This window comes from Notamacropus eugenii, chromosome 1 (assembly GCF_028372415.1).
Source record: "Notamacropus eugenii isolate mMacEug1 chromosome 1, mMacEug1.pri_v2, whole genome shotgun sequence".
In the NCBI taxonomy this organism is placed as follows: Eukaryota; Metazoa; Chordata; class Mammalia; order Diprotodontia; family Macropodidae; genus Notamacropus; species Notamacropus eugenii.
Genome location: NC_092872.1, coordinates 250,793,050 through 250,810,814, shown reverse-complemented (window position 1 = coordinate 250,810,814; position 17,765 = coordinate 250,793,050). Strand labels below are relative to the sequence as shown.

The following is a 17,765-nucleotide window of genomic DNA, read 5'->3' as shown; positions in this document are numbered from 1 at the left end:
CGTTGATCAGAGACATTTTAGGACATGAACTTGGAGGCCAAAGTCTCTGTGAAGCTGGACCTTTGAGAGGTCAACAACCTCATTCATATCAGAGCTGGAAACAAATGGCCAATGGCACTCCTTGGGCAACACCCTGACAAGATTCTAACGCATTATTAGCAAAACATTAGCCAATCTCCTTGACCAGTTCATGGTCCTGTATGGTTCCTGCATTTTCCCTCTGTACAGAGTATTGTATTTCAGGGAGAGATTTAGAAACAGCTCCTCCAAAATGGGTTTGCTACCAGCTGGGTAAGTGTTACTCTCTTTAAAAGCTGTTAGCATTTCAAATTTTGTTTATTGAGTGAAAAATATAACAAATTATGCTTCTCTTTAATTCTTTTGTTTCAAAGGAAGATTGGAGTGAGGATGGAATAAAAACACCTTTTTGATCCACTGAGATATTAGTGAGGACAGGTAAACAGCTGTAAGTCAGTTGAGATATTTTAGCTGAAACATAAATATATACATACAAAAATACATATATGTGTTCTCTTGAACCATTGATTGAGTCTTGTCAATTTTATCATTGTCATTTCTAAAAAGGGACAGCATGGAATAGCAAATAGTTGACCTTGGAGCTGGGAAGACCTGTCATCAGGTTGGTCCTCTGGCACATGCTGGTTATATAACTTTGGGTAAGATATTTAACCTCAGTACTCTAGGCCACTCTCAGCATATAATTTCAAAACAGTGTCAGCATTAATTAGTAGGGGGTAGAATTTCCTTATACAAGAGTTCCCTATACCAATGTAAGCAACGTTCATGTTCTTGTCCACAAGAGGGACATTTTGACATCAAAGATTCGACATTTTCAATCCAGAACTTGGTTTGGGCTACACACATTACTTAAAAAATCAGACCATACAGGGCCCTACTTCCAGGTTGGCCTTCCCAAAGGCCATGTGTTCCATGTTCTGGGTATATGTCATGGTTCTTTACAAAATATAAGCTCCTTGAAGGAAGGACTGCCTCATTCATGTTTTGTAATCCCCCATATCTAGCACAGTGTGGGGTATATAATAGACAATTAATAAATGCTTGTTGGTTGATTGCTGATTAATGCTCAAATAATTTGAGAAAAGGCAACAAAATTTCCCATATGCCATGCTGTGCCATTATTACATTCACAGTCTTCACCCTCAGGAAGCTATTTATATATTTCATCCAAGTACCTTCTGTTGTGGTTAGAGTCCATGTATTTTTGATATATACACTGTATAAATATGTATCTGTCATTCTCTCTCCCCTAGCAGACCCTTGAAGGGCCTAGGCTTTCCCAGTAATGGAGGTGCATGTGGCCAAAGAAAAATTGACCCCAGGCAGGAAGAGAGCTTGGGAGAGCTGTCAGGAAGCAAAATTTGTTTTTCTCAATGAGTAACTGCAGAAGGCAGATCAAGGAGCTTGTCCCTTCCAACCTGCTGGGCTAATTTGATCTCCAGTGTGAGAATATGTCCAGAGAGCTTAGTCATGGCATGGGAGATCCAGAAGCAGAATCATGCTACAACAGGAAACTTTCTGGTCACCTACATCTCTGTGAATGCTTGGTCCCAAGGTCAACTTAACTTGGTCATGAAAATTAAGGGCTTTATCACCACAAGAGAGAATATATGTTGCTTCAGGTACCTACAATCCAAAATTGAAGCCACCATTCCCACCTATGTCCCCTAACCTATCCCTCTTTCTGATTTCATCCCTATCTGGCCATCTCATTCTCCCAGTCATCCATGCTTGCAACAACAACACAATCATCCTTGACCCCTCTCCCATCCCCCCTTGACAACCAAATGCTAGTCCCATTGATTCTCCCCTAACAATATCCCTTACATCTGCCTATACCTTTTCATTCTCACTGCCACCATGCTAATTTAGTCCCTAAAACACAGTTCTTATCACATCACTTAAAACCCCACAATGACTCTCCATTACCTTCTAAATAAAATCCAAACTATTTAGTCTGGCATTCAAGGCCCTTCAGAATCTAAACCCACTGTGTTTCTAATCTTATTCATTTTAGTATGTGTTACACAAGTAGAAACCATTTTGTTGTAACTCTTTAAAAATCTATTTTGAATATCCTTTTGTGCACATACTGCCCACATTAATATAAACTCCTTAAAGAGAGGGCTGATTGCATATTTTTTAGACTTTATATCCCCTGAGCCTAGAATAGTACTTGGCATATAATAGGCACTTAATAAATGGTTGATTTGCTGGTTGAATATGATACACTCATCCTTCTCATATATGTTAGCCTCCAACAGAACTATTCTTCTACTACCTCCCCAAATATCCCTTAGTTTCACTCGCCCCCTCCAATGCTTTGGTTCATACCATTCCCTATAACTAGATGCCACCTCACACCCACGAACTCCATCTGTTGATATCCTTCCTACCTATCTCCAAGGCTCAGAACATTTTATATCTCCCCATGAAAAGTTCCCAGATGGTCTGGATTTTAATATCTGAGTATAGATGGAGAAACATGCTCAAAGAGAAGCTATCTATGCAAGATCACCTGTCTACTAAGGGTTAAAGTCAGTGTTTGAGCCCAGAATTGAGTCAACTTTCCATCATGCCTCAGCTGAATCTACACATGGAGAATCTTTGCTATAATGGGGAATAACCCTTGACCTGGTTCTATTTTAAACTCATAGTATGGCCTTGGCCAAGTCCCTTCCCCTATGGGTCTCAGTTTTCTCATATGTAAAATGGAGTTGGATTTTATGATCTCAAAGATTCTGTGGAAGCCTAAAGCTATGATTATGTGATTTGTTGAACATCCTCCATCCATCACTTCAGAAATCCACAATTTGATCAGTGTGGTAACTCCATCTACTGACAGAGATTACAATTTCTCTATGGCAATGGCTATAACTATAAAATTCACCCATGTCTAGACCAGGATGGAACATGACAGGTAGGGAACCTGTGGCCTTGAAATCATATGTGGCCCTCTAGGTCCTCAAGTGCAGACCTTTGACTGAATCCAAACTTCACAGAACAAATCATTTTATGTTCTATGAAGTTTGGATTCAGTCAAATGGCCACACTTGAGGACCTAGACGACCACATGTTGCTTCAAGCCCACAGGTTCCCCACTCTTGGTCTAGCCAATATGATCATGAGTTTTTCTGAATTTAGCCTGATAGTCCTCAGACAATGGGTATACCCACAGTCTGTCACTGGATCATATAGGGTACCTGAGGAGGAGCACAATATAGGGGAAGGAGAGATAGATTGAGAGTCAATGGACTTGGGTTCAAATCCCACTTCAATCATTTACTCCATTGAACTAAATGAGTGCTACAGTTTCATCTAGTCCCAAATCTTTTACAACTTGAAAGGAGCTGTCAGAGCTTGTGATCTTCAGTCACTGCCCTTGACAGTCCAGAGCTACCTTCATGCCTCCATGGGGTATCAGACTAGTTTTGTGGAAGTCTGTGAAGACCCAAGATTAAATAAATCATATCTTTGACACTTATTTTTCTTTCCAATGGAAGCTATGAAATCTTCACTAGTTATCTCTCAAAATAAGGTCAAGTCCCTCTTTAAGGGTTCACTTTGGTGGGAGACAGGGATGTGAGCCACCTGGGTCCATCAAAGGTTTTTCTAGCTCCACCAAGGCCAACAAGTCCCTTTCTTGGTCCTGCAAGAGGCTCTGAGGCATTCAAACCAAGGCCAATACCAAGTTTGTTGCATAATTTGGCAAAAGTGCTTAAAGGGACAGCCTTGATCTCTTCATCTTCTTTCCTTTATGGATTAAAGAAAGTCTTTTACTGCTATTTTTTTCAGCACAGGTTTTTTCCCCCTTAATTTAATTATAGACTAGAGGTACTGTGTGTTCCATGAGCAATCATCTTACTGACATGTTATTCTGAAGCCTGACTTCATTCACTGTGACACATGCTGGTTATGAAATACACTCCTGGATGGAGTTATAATGAAGTGAGGCCAGGGAGAGATTAAATGGAAATCTGAACTAATGCCAATGAAGAGACCCTACCTCTACTTTATTATTATGATTATGTTTAATAAACACTCATTCAGGGCTCAGAGAAAAAGGAAACAAACAAAAGCCTTGCAGGAGAGGCATAAAAAAGTATTTTAAGGCATGAATAAAAACATGTTTGTTCAATTTCACAGGCAGTTTTAAAAAAAATTATTATTCAAAATGCATGGAAGAAATAAAGCAAGCATCACGCAGAGCTTTTGAAGGGGAATGGTATAAAGAGGGTGTTGAAGAAGACAGCCCAATGTGTTGAGGAGGGCGGGGGTTGACTCCCCAAGTTTCATTAAATGAGATTAAGCGACTTCCACCAAAATGTTATCGATGGTCCCCCATCATGGTAAGAAGCTAAGCTTGGTGTTTTAAGAGGATGCCAGTAGGTGAAGCCTCTTTTAGAGTCTGCCAGGCTGGAAAGGTCAGAGATGGATTATGTATCTGTTTTCTAAGGGAAGTACGCGGTGCAGGAAACCTAAGTTCAAATTCTGCCTCAGACACTTAGTAACTATGTGACCTCAGGTAAATCACTTTCCCTTTTTCAGCCTCAGTTTCCTTATCTATGAAATGGGGGATACTAATAGCACCCGCTTTACAGGGCTATTGTGAGGATCAGATGAGATAATATATCTAGCACTTTGCAAGCCTTAACATGTTAGATAAATGTCCTCTACTTTTCTTAAAATTATCTGAGGGTAAGTGCAAGGAGATCTCACCAGTCTGTCTACCTGTTAATGAATTTGGGAGCCATTGGAAAACATGAAATGTGGAGGGAGGGGTAGTAGTCCATACCAGCATCATCAGTACAAATATAGATGTTTCCAAGCATCAGAGTGAGTTACTGCAAATGATCTTTAAGTATGTATTGACCAAGTCTTACATCATATGGAATTTTCCATATTCGTAGACCCTGACTTCTGCAAATAAGTGAGAAAGATGACTTTTTCATAGCTTCTTGAGGGCCAAGCTTGGTCATTATTTTTTATAGCATTCACTTTTGATTGTTTTGGTGGTAGGGTCCTTTCTTTCACTTACATTGTTGTAAGCACTGAGTATATTTTTCCCCAACTCTGTTTACTTCTTTTTGCTTGAATTCAAATGAGCTTCTCCATCCTTCTCTGTCTTGATCATATTCAGGTTTGCTGATGGCCCAATAACATTCCATTACGCTCATTTACCATGATATATTTTGCATTCTCTATCCATGGGCATTTGCTTTGTTCTAGTTCTTTCATACTACCAAAAATAACTGCTATAAATATTTTGGTGTATATGGACCTTTCTTTTGATCATTAATGGTCTTTGGATATATACCTAGCTGTCAAATCTTTGAGTTAAAAGACATAGGAATTGTCATCACTTTCTTAGCATGATTCCAAATGGTTTTGCACAATCAATCCCTTCATTTTATTGTGTGTTTTTCTTTTCTTTCCAGAGGTACCTGGTAGCTCAGGGAATAGAGCAATAGACCTGGAGTCAGAAAGACATGAGTTCAGATCCGTCCTCAGACATTTACTAGCTATATTATCCTAGACAAAATACTTAATTTCTGTTTCCCTCAGTTTCTTCAACTATAAAATGGAGTTAATAGCACCTGCCTTTCAGGGTTGTGGTGAGAATCAAATGAGTTATCGTTTTTTAAAAAGTGCTTAGCACACTACCTGGACCATAGTAGACATTCTATAAATGCTTGTTATCTTCTTTTATTTAATAAATTTTAAATAAATTAACACATTTTCTTTTACATTGGCTACATCTTCTTTATGTTGTTCACTTTCTTAGGCAGTTGGAGAGGGAGGACTGGAGACTCCCTGGTAGCCCAATGGTAGACAGAAGCTTCATTCCCTCTTCCTAACAACAGAGTAGCAAGAAATAATTTATCGGCCTGACTGTCCATATGTCTATCCACCTGTTTGTATGTATATCTATATTTGCTGGGAGTTGGAAAGTATATGTGTCCTGGCTTCAAGAGAGGAAAAACTAGATGCACGTGAGAGAAGCCCACTTCTATCCTACTTTCAGAAATAACTTCAGGTTTTGTATCTCTAGAGTTACTGTAAAGAATTATATTCTTAATTTATAGAAGTCATTTCTAGGGAATTGTAAGTTTCTTTAAAAAAAAAACTTGAATAGAAATTTCCCTAGAAGCTCATTCTCTCTCTCTCTCTCTCTCTCTCTCTCTCTCTCTCTCTCTCTCTCTCTCTCTCTCTCTCTCTCTCTTTTTGTCTATCTCTCTCTCTGTCTCTCTCTATCTCTCTGTCTCTGTCTCTTACACACACTCCAAGTATTTCTTTATTCAATGAAGTTCAGTCTAAGAAGTATACTGTTATCCATTGCCAAAAAGAAGCCTAAGTTACAGTGAGCACTGACCTTTACGAGAGTTAGTACATTCCAATGATTTTAACAGCTCTAGTAAAAGTAGACAGTATTTGTAATAGGATTGCCAGTTTTCACAAGTGAAAGAAAGATGAAGCAAAAGAGACAGAGAAAGACAGTAAGAGAGGACCAAGATAAAGATAATCAAATATCACAAAGCTAAGGGGAAAAAAAGGTTATCAAGGAGAAGGGGATCCACAATGCCGAATGTCAAAGAAAAGGACTTCTTCAGCTAAGAAGTCAATAATGACTTTGGAAGGAGCTCTTTCAGTAGAGTAGTGATAAGAAAGCCAGAATACAAAGAACTGAAGAGGAAGAAGTTGTTGAGAGAGTAGACTTCATAGTGTCAACTATTCTTTATATGAGAATAGCAATGACAGATAAGATGATAGTTTAAGGACATGCTATAGTCAAGGGAAGGAAGGAATTTTTTAAAGTGTATTTGTAGGCTAATGGTAGAGTATCTGTGAAGAGGAAAAATGGAATTTTGAGGGAGGAGGGATAGTATTTATTGAGAAAGACCAAGAAAGATGGGAAAGAATGAAAGTTCAGGTAGGGAGATTAGCTTTAGAAAGGATAAGAACCATCTCTTTGGAGCAAGGGATTATGGGAACACTAAGAGGCTAAGAAGGATGGAGGAGGACACTGAGAAAATCTTCATCAGATGGTTTTAATCTTCTCGGTAAAGTAGGGTGGGCATCTGCTGACACAGATAAGGAGATGACACAGACAAGAAAAGATATAGAACAGACATTGTGGAGACTGTGATAAAGAATGACTAAAACTGAGCACAAGGCATGCTATGCAGTGCTGACTGCCCAGCTGAGCTTAAACAATAATAACCAAGATTAATGTTATTCTTTAAATTTTGATATATTATACCATTTGGAGTACTAGTAAGATTTCATTATTTTCTCTTGCAGTGTCATGCAATTCAGGAATAGGAGTCGATGAAGCCAATGGTAGGAGTAAATATTTCTGAATGTGTCCTTACTTGATAGTCATGAAACTTGGAATTAACTCTTCTCCCACTCTTTCTTCATGTCAATAGACAGATAAGCACCACACCCAAAAAACAGAATCCTAGAATTTTAGAATTACAGAGTTGGAAGGGGCCTCTGAGATCATTTAGCCAACCCCTACATACAAAGCTTGAATCCAGTAGCAACAAAAAAAGTTGGAAACACGCACAGTGCATAGAATTATCTAAGATTTCATCCCCTCATCATTATTGGGGAGGGGAAAAGGGGAAAGGAGAGATCAAACCAAAGAATATCAAAACCATAGAAATAAAGGAAGATAAAAGGGCTCCTGGGGTCTTGTTCTCTTAGTTAATACTAGTCCTGAATCTCAGTTCGAGCGTGGTCAGGGCAGGAAACTGCTCTCAGAGCCATTCTAATACAAGACTGCAACCGCTAGTTTTGGACAAGAGGAAGCTAATGAAATGTATTAATGAAAGGTGCACTTTGGGCCCTTCTCTGCTTATTAGTGGGAGGCTCTGTTTGACATTGTGAAAGGATCAAAATTGTTTCCTTTCATTGCCAATACATGCTGCATTCCACACATTTTTATTCTTCACTGCGTCTCATAATTCACAGCAAGAGCTATAATTTGGACCTGGTTTCTGCTATAAAATGGCATTGAGCATAAGCTGAATGTTTATGTATAGTAGCTATGTTCATAAAAACTTCACTAATTATTAATTATGACAATAAATTTGAGATCGAGATGTTTCTGCATGGCAACTGTTACCAAGAAAAATTCCTGTCCAATGTTGAATTTCCAAGAAAAGGAAATTGTGCCAGCATGTAACAGCTTTTGCCAGTAACTGAAGGGTTCCAAGACTCAAAGGATCTAGGACTTATTGGCAATCTATTTGCCAATGTTGGTCCCAGTCCAATCCTTGCTTTAGTAGATGATCATCATGTGCTGTTTTTCTGATGATAAGCCACTACACACATATCAGAGACACATGGTCCATCATCAGAGCTGGACTGAAAGCTATACCAGGACCTGCTAGAGCTTGTTCTCTGCTGGCACACCCTCAGACAACCCGAGTGATCTCTGGGTCATGATGGGCCATAAAACACAGCTTTAATGAAATAGATTACTTCTTTTAAATCTCCAACTTAGAATTTAAAACTCGATGATTTAGCTCCCACATTGCTTTCAAGCAAGGCAGCAGAGCATAAAATGGCCAGAGTTAAGATGAGGACAAGTTCTTAGGAAATACTGATCTAAGTGGCTCTCTTCCTTCCAGGAATAGTGGTCTGATCTGGACAGTCTCTCTCTCTCTCTCTCTCTCTCTCTCTCTCTCTCTCTCTCTCTCTCTCTCTCTCTCTCTCTCTCTCTCTCTTTCTCTCTCTCTCTCTCTCTCTGTCTCCCTTGCTTCTTCCCTCTCTCCTTTCTCTCTGCCTCTTCCTCCCTCCTGTCCTCCCTCCCCCCTCTCCATGTACATTGATGTTAAATGTATGCATATATGTGTGATGTGGGTTGTGTATAGTGTGTATATATATATATATATATATATATATATATTCTTATAAGAATAGATCTCTGATCTCATCTATGTAGAGAATTCCCAATAATAAAGCTTTCTCTACCAATACAGACTGACATATCCTCTACAGCTTACAGTCCTAGAAATCAAATTGTCCAAGGTCACAAAGTCAATATCTGCCAGAGGTGGAATTATAATCCATATATCTTTATCCTTGCTCTCTATCCACTAAGTCAGTTCTGCACAAATAAATGTGTGTATAATGTATAGATATGTATATATACATATGCATATTCCCTCTCGAGATGGCATGTATATGTGTTGTATGCATATATATGTATTTTGTGTACATTTATGTTTGTGCTACATATTCATATATGTGCATGTGACTATATGTAAATCTATACCTTAGTTTTTAGTAGAATATGATGTCTTCAAGGATCCTTCAAATGAGATTTTCCCTTCTAAATTACTTTATGAGATATGCTACCCAAGCAAAATTTTTCATTGCTAGACACTACATGTGCAGTATTCAAATAGTATTTGTACTGCCAGGCTTTTGTAGCAACTTCTGATTCTATTAAGATGTAAACTATCTTTCCCAGTCTATTTCAATGCCTCAAATACTCTGACTTACCACCTAGGAGCCTGAGTCTTATTGAATATTTTTCCAAAAATGTGTGCCAAAGTAGGTTAAAGAGTTCATCTAAAAATCAATAAACCTAGGGATCATTCCATTATAACTACTCCTTTTCAAGTTCCAATTTCACTGCAATGTGTAGGGGAGAGAGGCAAGATGTATTAGGTACTTCAGTCATGGAATCTATCCATTCACTGTATTTCTCTTTTATTCACCACTTTCAGTTCTGAGGCATAAGTGAAATCCATGCAGGGGTGACTGATGTCCATCATTACCAGATAATATGTGCAAGCTCAGCTTTTTTGGTGAGGGGGAGGAAGTATTGATTGTTTTAGACAATAATTGGTGGTTGAAAGTGGTTTAGTTACTGACCAGGATGATGCAGGCCTAGAATAGAGTATGTTCTCTAATTCTAGTGATTGATGTTTGATGAAAAGGCGACTGAAGGTAAGGAGCTTTATCTATCAGTTTCTTCCAAATCCACCATGTGAAGTGGAAATATGACTTCCCATCCACTTTTAGCCTTATTTCATTCAAAATCTAACTCAAATGCCACCTACATGAAACATTTCCTGACTTGTGCAACCCAGTGGCTAGCACATTGTTCCCCAAGATGAGTCTCTATTGATTCTGTGTGAACATATAGCCTTATTGTTTCCATAGTAGAATAAAAACTTTTGGAGAGAAGGGGGCTTGAGGAGTTGTTTTGTTTTATTGTACTAGGGACTGGACTTTGTATGCCTATACCTGGTTTAGTATCTGGCACATAAGATGCACATAACTCTTAATTGATCAAAAGACCAAGTAGATAAAGAAAGTCGAGTAACCATATTATAATAAGTTTCCAGACAGGCAACTAATATATCCACCATCCTAAATATCTTGGATAGCCGATGCAAATGGATAATGAATTAAAATTAAAATAGAAGAGTAGATTTATTGTCTCTGCAAAATTGCAGACATACTTCAATGATTCCAGACTTCTTATCAGCAAAACTTTTTAATACCAATATTTCACAATTGTTGTTACATGACTCTGAAACAGAGAAGATTACATTTTCTGAAGAATTAACTCATTATCACTCAGAGAGCAATAGTGGAGTACAAGTAGATATTAGCAGGTCACAACACAATTAAAGAATAATGAAGAACCATGATAAAGAACGGCATGAAAATAATGGGTGACCACAAATAAAGCTAGCTAGTCACATGGCAAGAGCAAGGGATAACCTGTGGAGAGCCCATGTGTTCCATAGGGATCCACCAGATGTCAGCAGAAAGTAAAACAGTCTTACAGAACTTTGAGGGGATGCCCAAGACCACCTGGAGGAAGACGTGGACAGGGATTGCAAAGGATAGGCAGCATTTCAGAGTCACAATCCACATAACTGGAGACAACGTTCAAATCAATGAGATTTTAGCTCCACTTGAATATCCAAGTTAGCACAATATAACAGGCATAGCTCTGGCTTAATGTGACCAGATATCTAAGAGGATATGACTTGATCTGAACAAGTGTTGATATAATGATGCCCTTTCTAATAATTTTCTCTCATCATAGGACTCAGAACTTTCTGCAACAGGAATTCTATTCTCTGTTTTAGCTTCTGCCTTGGTGTGCTGGTCTTTCCATTGAAGATATAGATATGGATAGATAGATAAATAGGTAGAGAGATAGAGAGATAGATGATAGATAGATAGATAGATAGATACATAGATAGTGTATATGTATATATGTGTATACAGACATATATCTGTATGTGTGTGTATGTACATGTATGTAAATAAAATTATATAGAATATATTATTTATTATATATAATTTAAGATTATATCCATCCATGTAAATATATTAGAAAGACAGTAACTGTATTAGCAAATATATTAGAAAACAGTCAGATATCTACTGATAATCATTTGATAATTGCAGTTGTTCCTAGATTAATAGTGTTTTCCAGAAAGGTGAAGTACTGTTAAGGAGATTTGAATTCATTCCACAGAGTGTGGTGCGAACTGTTTTACTGATTATAAATTATTTACAATCCAATAAAATCTAACTCTGATTTCTCATCATGTCATGGAGTTCTCCAAGAGTATAATAAATTTAGCAAGGTTGACCAGTCTGGAAAGGTTTTCAGGATGTGCCTTGGGATTTTGCAATTATGGTCCCAAGTATAGACTAAAGGAAGAGAGGTTTGTCACTGGAAGGTAGTCCACCAAGTGGTCACTATCTTCAGCCACAGAATGATCTTCTACTAAGTTATGGAGTGAGGGCCAATGTGATGTCTACTAGGAAAGGAGTGCTACACTGATGAAATCCTGATCCCATGAGGCATTAAAATAAAGCATTTACACTGTAGTCACTTCATCAATAAAATGATGATAACAAACATTGTTCTTGCTTCAGTGACACACCTGAGGTCTGGAATTTCATGCAGCAATGATGGGTAATTACTGGTATAAAGTACCCTTGCAAAAGCATATATACATACACATATATATGTGTGTGTATGTGTGTATATGCACAGAGACACACATGTATATGCATGTATATCCACACAATATAATGATAACTATGTATATAAATGCATAGTTTATATATACATATACAGCTTCCAGTAGCTCAAAAGAAAAGCAAGATGCGCAAATTTAGATAATCCATCCCAAATGTTCATATGGATTATTTGTGCCTGACCCATGGTAGAACATTCTAAGCTCATATTGGTCTTATTAGTCACAGTCAAACATGATGTAACTTGACTCTAACATGGTGATGACATTTTGGTCCTCTTTGAGAATGAAGAACAACAACCAATCAACTATATGCATACACATATACATATGTGTGTGTGCATGTGTTTGGCAGGAGAAGAGGGCTACTTTCCATGGCATCCTGAGTGAAAAATCAAGAGCTGGCAGAAAACCCAGGAGAGATACCAGAATTTTGAGTCTGGGACTTGAGAGAGAGGTTGGGGCTAGGCTAGCCTGAAGAGATATTATCACTGAAGATTTGGGAAGGGAAAACATCAACTAGGTGGAATATGTTGAAAGGAAAGAAGAGAGGGTCATAAATGGAGTGGGCAAATTCCTTATGGTGGAGTAGGAAGAATAGTAAGAAAGACCATGAAAGAGACAGAGTGATTAGAGAAGTAAGTGGAAAGTCAGACGATGTGGCAACAAGGAAACAAAAAGACAAGAAAACATCAAGAAAGTAGACGTGATCATCAACAGCATCTGCTGCAGAGAGATCAAGACAGATGACAGCTGACAAAAGATCATCAAATTTGGTGATTAGGAGGTTATTAGTGACTTTATAAAGAATAGTTTTGATAGAGTGGTCATGATGGCAGTCAGATTGCATGAGGTTTAATATGAATGAATAGTGAGGAAACGAAAGCAATCAAAATGATCTTATTCAACTATGACAGAAAATTTGTTAAAGAATTTTTGCAGTTAGTGGAAAAGATATATATGAGGGAATAACATGGATGTTATTATTTTTGGAGGGGTTAGGATTGGAGAGACTCACCCACATTCTATTAAAAAGGAAAGAAATCAAAGGAGAGGGGAAAATTGAAGAAACAAGAGAGAAAGAAGGAAAGATCTAAGCAATGAGGTCCCAGAGGAGATGTGAATTCCATAAATTGGATATGGGGGAGGAGGGCAGAGGAGATTGGCCAGCAAAAAAACCCAGAAATGTTTAGATGAGGAAGAGGGGACTTGAAAGAACACCGATGAGATAGACTTAATCTTATCAGGAAAATACTAGTTGAAATCATCTCCTGTTAGTGGTGTGGAAAAGGATCAACCAGTCTCTTGAGGAATGAAAGTTTGGAATAGGAATTCTGAGAAATATGATAAGATGTTGATAAGTGATGCAGAAAAGGATTACCGAGCAGCAGCAAGTGCCCAATCTAAGTTTTACAACACAAATTTATAATGGAAGAATTCAACATAGCTTCACAAATGAGAGGCCTAAAAGATTCAGAACTCATTCAGTCCTACAAAACCAAAAGGAAAAGCAACTTGCAACTCTATACCTTGGCTTTGCTGACTTCAAATTGCCCTTTATTTTCTGCCTGACGATGTCTTTCTTTCTGGCATTATGTGCAGTGTTATTTTCTCTGATTAACTCAGATGCTTCCTTTCAACATATTTTTTCCAGGAAAAAGGAAAATTTAGTCTCTGGGAAATCATGTTTAATTCAGAAGGGCTCACATCACCTTGATGAATGGAAAACAGATTGAAACCCTGGGCATGGAGAGATGAGATAAGTGATGGGACAGAACTGCACAAAATAAGATGAAACTTTTATGTTGTTTTACTTTTTGTTTATGACATCTTCTGAAGGAAAGAATGGTTAGCATGTGGAGTCTTACGCTGGGGACCAACAGATTGGACAAATCCAATCTCTCCAGTCACGAAAGGAAACTTTCCATCTGGTCCCATCATCTTGTGGATCTATATAAATATCTCTTTTAGACCACTGATTCTGAACTCCTAGACCAGGGGTGAGGAAACTGTGACTCTCTAGGACGTCAAGTGTGACCCTTTGACTGAATACAAACTTCACAGAACAAATCCTCTTAATAAAAAGATCTGTTCTGTCAAACTTGGACAAAGTGAAAAGGCTGGACCAAGAACCCAGAAGGCCACTTGTGGCCTCAAAGCCACAGATTCCCCAAACCTGTCCTAGACCACAACATGCTCCAAGTACAGATACTAGTTTATTCTAGGACTTTCAAAAATTCTGTGGATCTCACTCTTGTCTGACAAGAATGGATTCATCCATAGCCATAAAATCTACCCATCAATTAATCGATAAACATTTAGTAAGGAGCAACTGGGGTGTGGTACCAATGTGCCAGATATCATGCTAGGTTCCAAAGATACAAAGACAAATATGAAGCAGTCTCTTTTCTCAAGAAATTTGCATTCAGATGGGGGTGTAACATGTACATATAGGTATATGCAAATATTTATACAATTTAATTTGGGAATTAGCAGCTAGGAGAAAAGGAAATATTTATGCAGGACATGGTGCTTGAGATGAACTGTGAAGGAAGGTAGGGAGTCTAAGGGGTGAAGGCAAGGAAATACATTCTAGGCATAAAAGATAGTTAGTACAAAGGTATGGAGAGAGGAGATGGAATGTTTTGTGTGAGGACAGTTTGGCTGCACTGTAGAATACATGAAGGGGATTAATGTATGACACAACTAGAAATGGAGGTAGGAGCCCACTTTTGAAGGGTTTTAAATGACAAATTGGAGAGTTTATACTTAATCCTAGAAATAAGAGATTTCCTTTGGAGATTATTGAGCAAGGGCGTACATGGTTGTAACTGTGCTTTAGGAATATCACTTGGGTAATTGTGTGGAAGATGGATTAGAAAGAACTTGTGCAAAAAGATAGTAAGTTCACTTTTGGACATTTTGAAGGTGAGACTCTCCAGGTAGATCTTCAGGTCATCCTACAAAATAGAAAGACACATATAAAACAGAAACCAATCATCTCCAAATTCTTATGGTTGTGACTGTTTACCCAGAAACTCAACATTTATTGGCTCATGTGGACATAATCAAATAATCAGTAAACATATATTAAACACCTACTACACATGTGTCAAGCACTGTGCTACATAAGACAACTCAACCAGGCCTTTGTCAATTATCCAGCTTTTGAGCTCAGTAACATCCTCACCTTGACTTTTTCCCCCACTTTACATCTACCTTCTCTCTCTCTCTCTCTCTCTCTTTCTCTCTCTCTCCCTCTCTCCCTCTCTCTCTCTCCCTCTCTCTCAATGATCTATACCCTTCCATGTGCAGCTGAACTGACCACTGTTTTGCTTTCCATGAGTACAACCAGGGGTGTACTTGAAGTGTGTCAATTCATTTAATATCTCTCAGCCTAAGTTTCTCATCTGTAAAATGAGGATAATAATAATAGTATCTTCCTTATAGGGTTATTGTCTGGATCAAATGAGATGATATACATAAAATTCTTTCAAAACCCTGAATCATGATATAAATGTTAACTATACCATCATTATCATCATCATCATCATTACTACTACTATTACAACTAGTAGTATTATTACTACTACTGCTATTAATATTACTATTAGAACTACTACCACTAATAGCAGCACTATTGCTGCTGCTGCTACTACTACTGTTACCACCAACATCTAGAACCAGTAAAATATTTCCTTTAAAATTACAAAAACACAGATGCTAAAAAGGAAGGTGCGGGTGGCATATATCAGTTTGCCATTAGAAGGCTGCTAGAAGTAATGGAGGTTCATTGGGTAAAAACCTGGTATTATGCACAACTTGCCTGTATCCTCATTCTTGATGAGCTTTTCTGACCTTTGTTCTTCTAGTAATGTTCCATCTGTCCTCACTTATTCACTTAGGTTGATTCCATTTTGACTCTCTTCTGTCTCCTCTCTCAGTTTTGGCATTTCTTAGCCCTTCTCTCCCTGCCCTAGATCTGACTGTCAACCCTTCAGTTTCCATGGGGAAAAAAAGTTAATTTTAAAAGCCCAACCAAATTATGTTCTTTTCTTGCCCTACATATCTGCAAGGGCTGTGTGTGTGTGTGTGTGTGTGTGTGTGTGCATATACGTGTGTTTCCCTAGCATTTCCAATAAATTTAGTTGATTCTGGATTTTAGTTTTCCTAAAATTATTCTTAGTGCCATTGGGACTCTTTCACAACTTTCTCTGGTTATGTATGCCTGTTTCTCTCTTTCCTGTAGGGCTTTTAAAACTGGAACTCCCAAGTGAACTCCATATGCTGCTACATTGTTCTCTATATGCTTTCCCCTTTTCCTCCTTATCTATTTTATCCATGGCTGTGAGTCATCAGAATATCCTTCTTAACAGGTTCCAGTCCCTTCTGAGCAATTATTATCTTTTTTAGAATCCCAGGCCATGAACTCATAACCATCTTGTCTCTAAGCTCTTTCAAATACATTTTTCTAAAGTCTAGCATCCCCAGGAAATTTTTTTCTTTTATTTAACACCTTTGTTATTAGTATTAGCATTTTTTCAATTTTTTTCAGTTCTGAATTCTCTCCCTCCCTATGCTCCCTCCCACACCAATTAAGATGGCAAGAAATACAATACCCTTTACATATATGAAGCCATGCAAAATATATTTCCACATTAAACACATTGCAAAAGACAAAAAAAGCAAGAAAAATTAAGAAAGTGAAAGAAAATATGCTAAAATTTCCATTCAAAGTTCATCAATCAGTTCATTCTCTGGAGGTCGATAGCATTTTTTCGTTGTAAGTTCTTTGTAATTGTCTTAAATCATTATATTGATAAGTAGCTAAGTCTTTCTTAATTAATATTTTTTCCAATTACATATACAAACAATTTTTGACATTTACTATTTTAAAATTATGAGTTCCAAATTTTCTCTCTTGCTCTCCTTCCCTTTCACCATTCCTGAGACAGCAACAATTTGATATAGGTTATACATGTACATTCATGCATGACATATTTCCATATTAGTCAAGTTCTGAGAGAAAACAGACAAAAAAACATGAAAAAATAAAGAAAAGTAGCATGTTTTGGTCTTCATTCAGATGCCATGAGTTCTTTCTCTGGAGGCAGAGAGCATTTATATCATTCTCAGTTCTTTGGAATAGTCTTAGATCTTTATATTGCTGAAAATCCCTGTCATTCACAGTTGAACACCGTATGATATTGCTGTTACTGTGTACAATGTTCTAGTTCTACTAATTTAACTTTGCATCAGTTCACCTAAGTCTTCTCAGGTTTTTTCTGAAACAACTCATCTTATCATTTCTTATAGTACAATAGTATTCCAACATAATCACATGCCAGAGCTTGTTCAGTCATTAAGCAAATTAAGCACATTTTTTTGTCATGAATTCTTCCCTTGTGCATAGATCTGACAAGTAAATTTTTCTATACTATCCTAATTTACTTATGGCATCACCCTTTCAGTATAAATCGTGTACCTATTTATACTAGACTGCTTTATATTTTTTCTAGCGGTTTTTATCAAATATTAAGTTCTTACTCCAATAGCTTGCCTCTTTGGGTTTATCAAACATTAGGTTACTGTCATCATTTACATCTGTACATTGTGTACCTAATCTATTCCATTGATCAACCATTCTATTTCTGATTCAGTAGTGAATTGATCTGATGATTACTGCTTTGTAGAATA

General features: G+C 37.6%; 1 long non-coding RNA gene across 1 annotated transcript in view; it reads left to right on the top strand.

Annotated features, from left to right (window-relative positions):
• The first annotated feature begins 203 nt into the window (after positions 1–203).
• Positions 204–17,765, top strand: part of LOC140525011 (uncharacterized) — a 104,423-nt gene continuing 86,861 nt past the window's right edge. Inside the window, exon 1 of the long non-coding RNA XR_011973892.1 lies at positions 204–291. This is a non-coding gene — a long non-coding RNA (uncharacterized lncRNA). The remainder of the gene's footprint in view (positions 292–17,765) is intronic.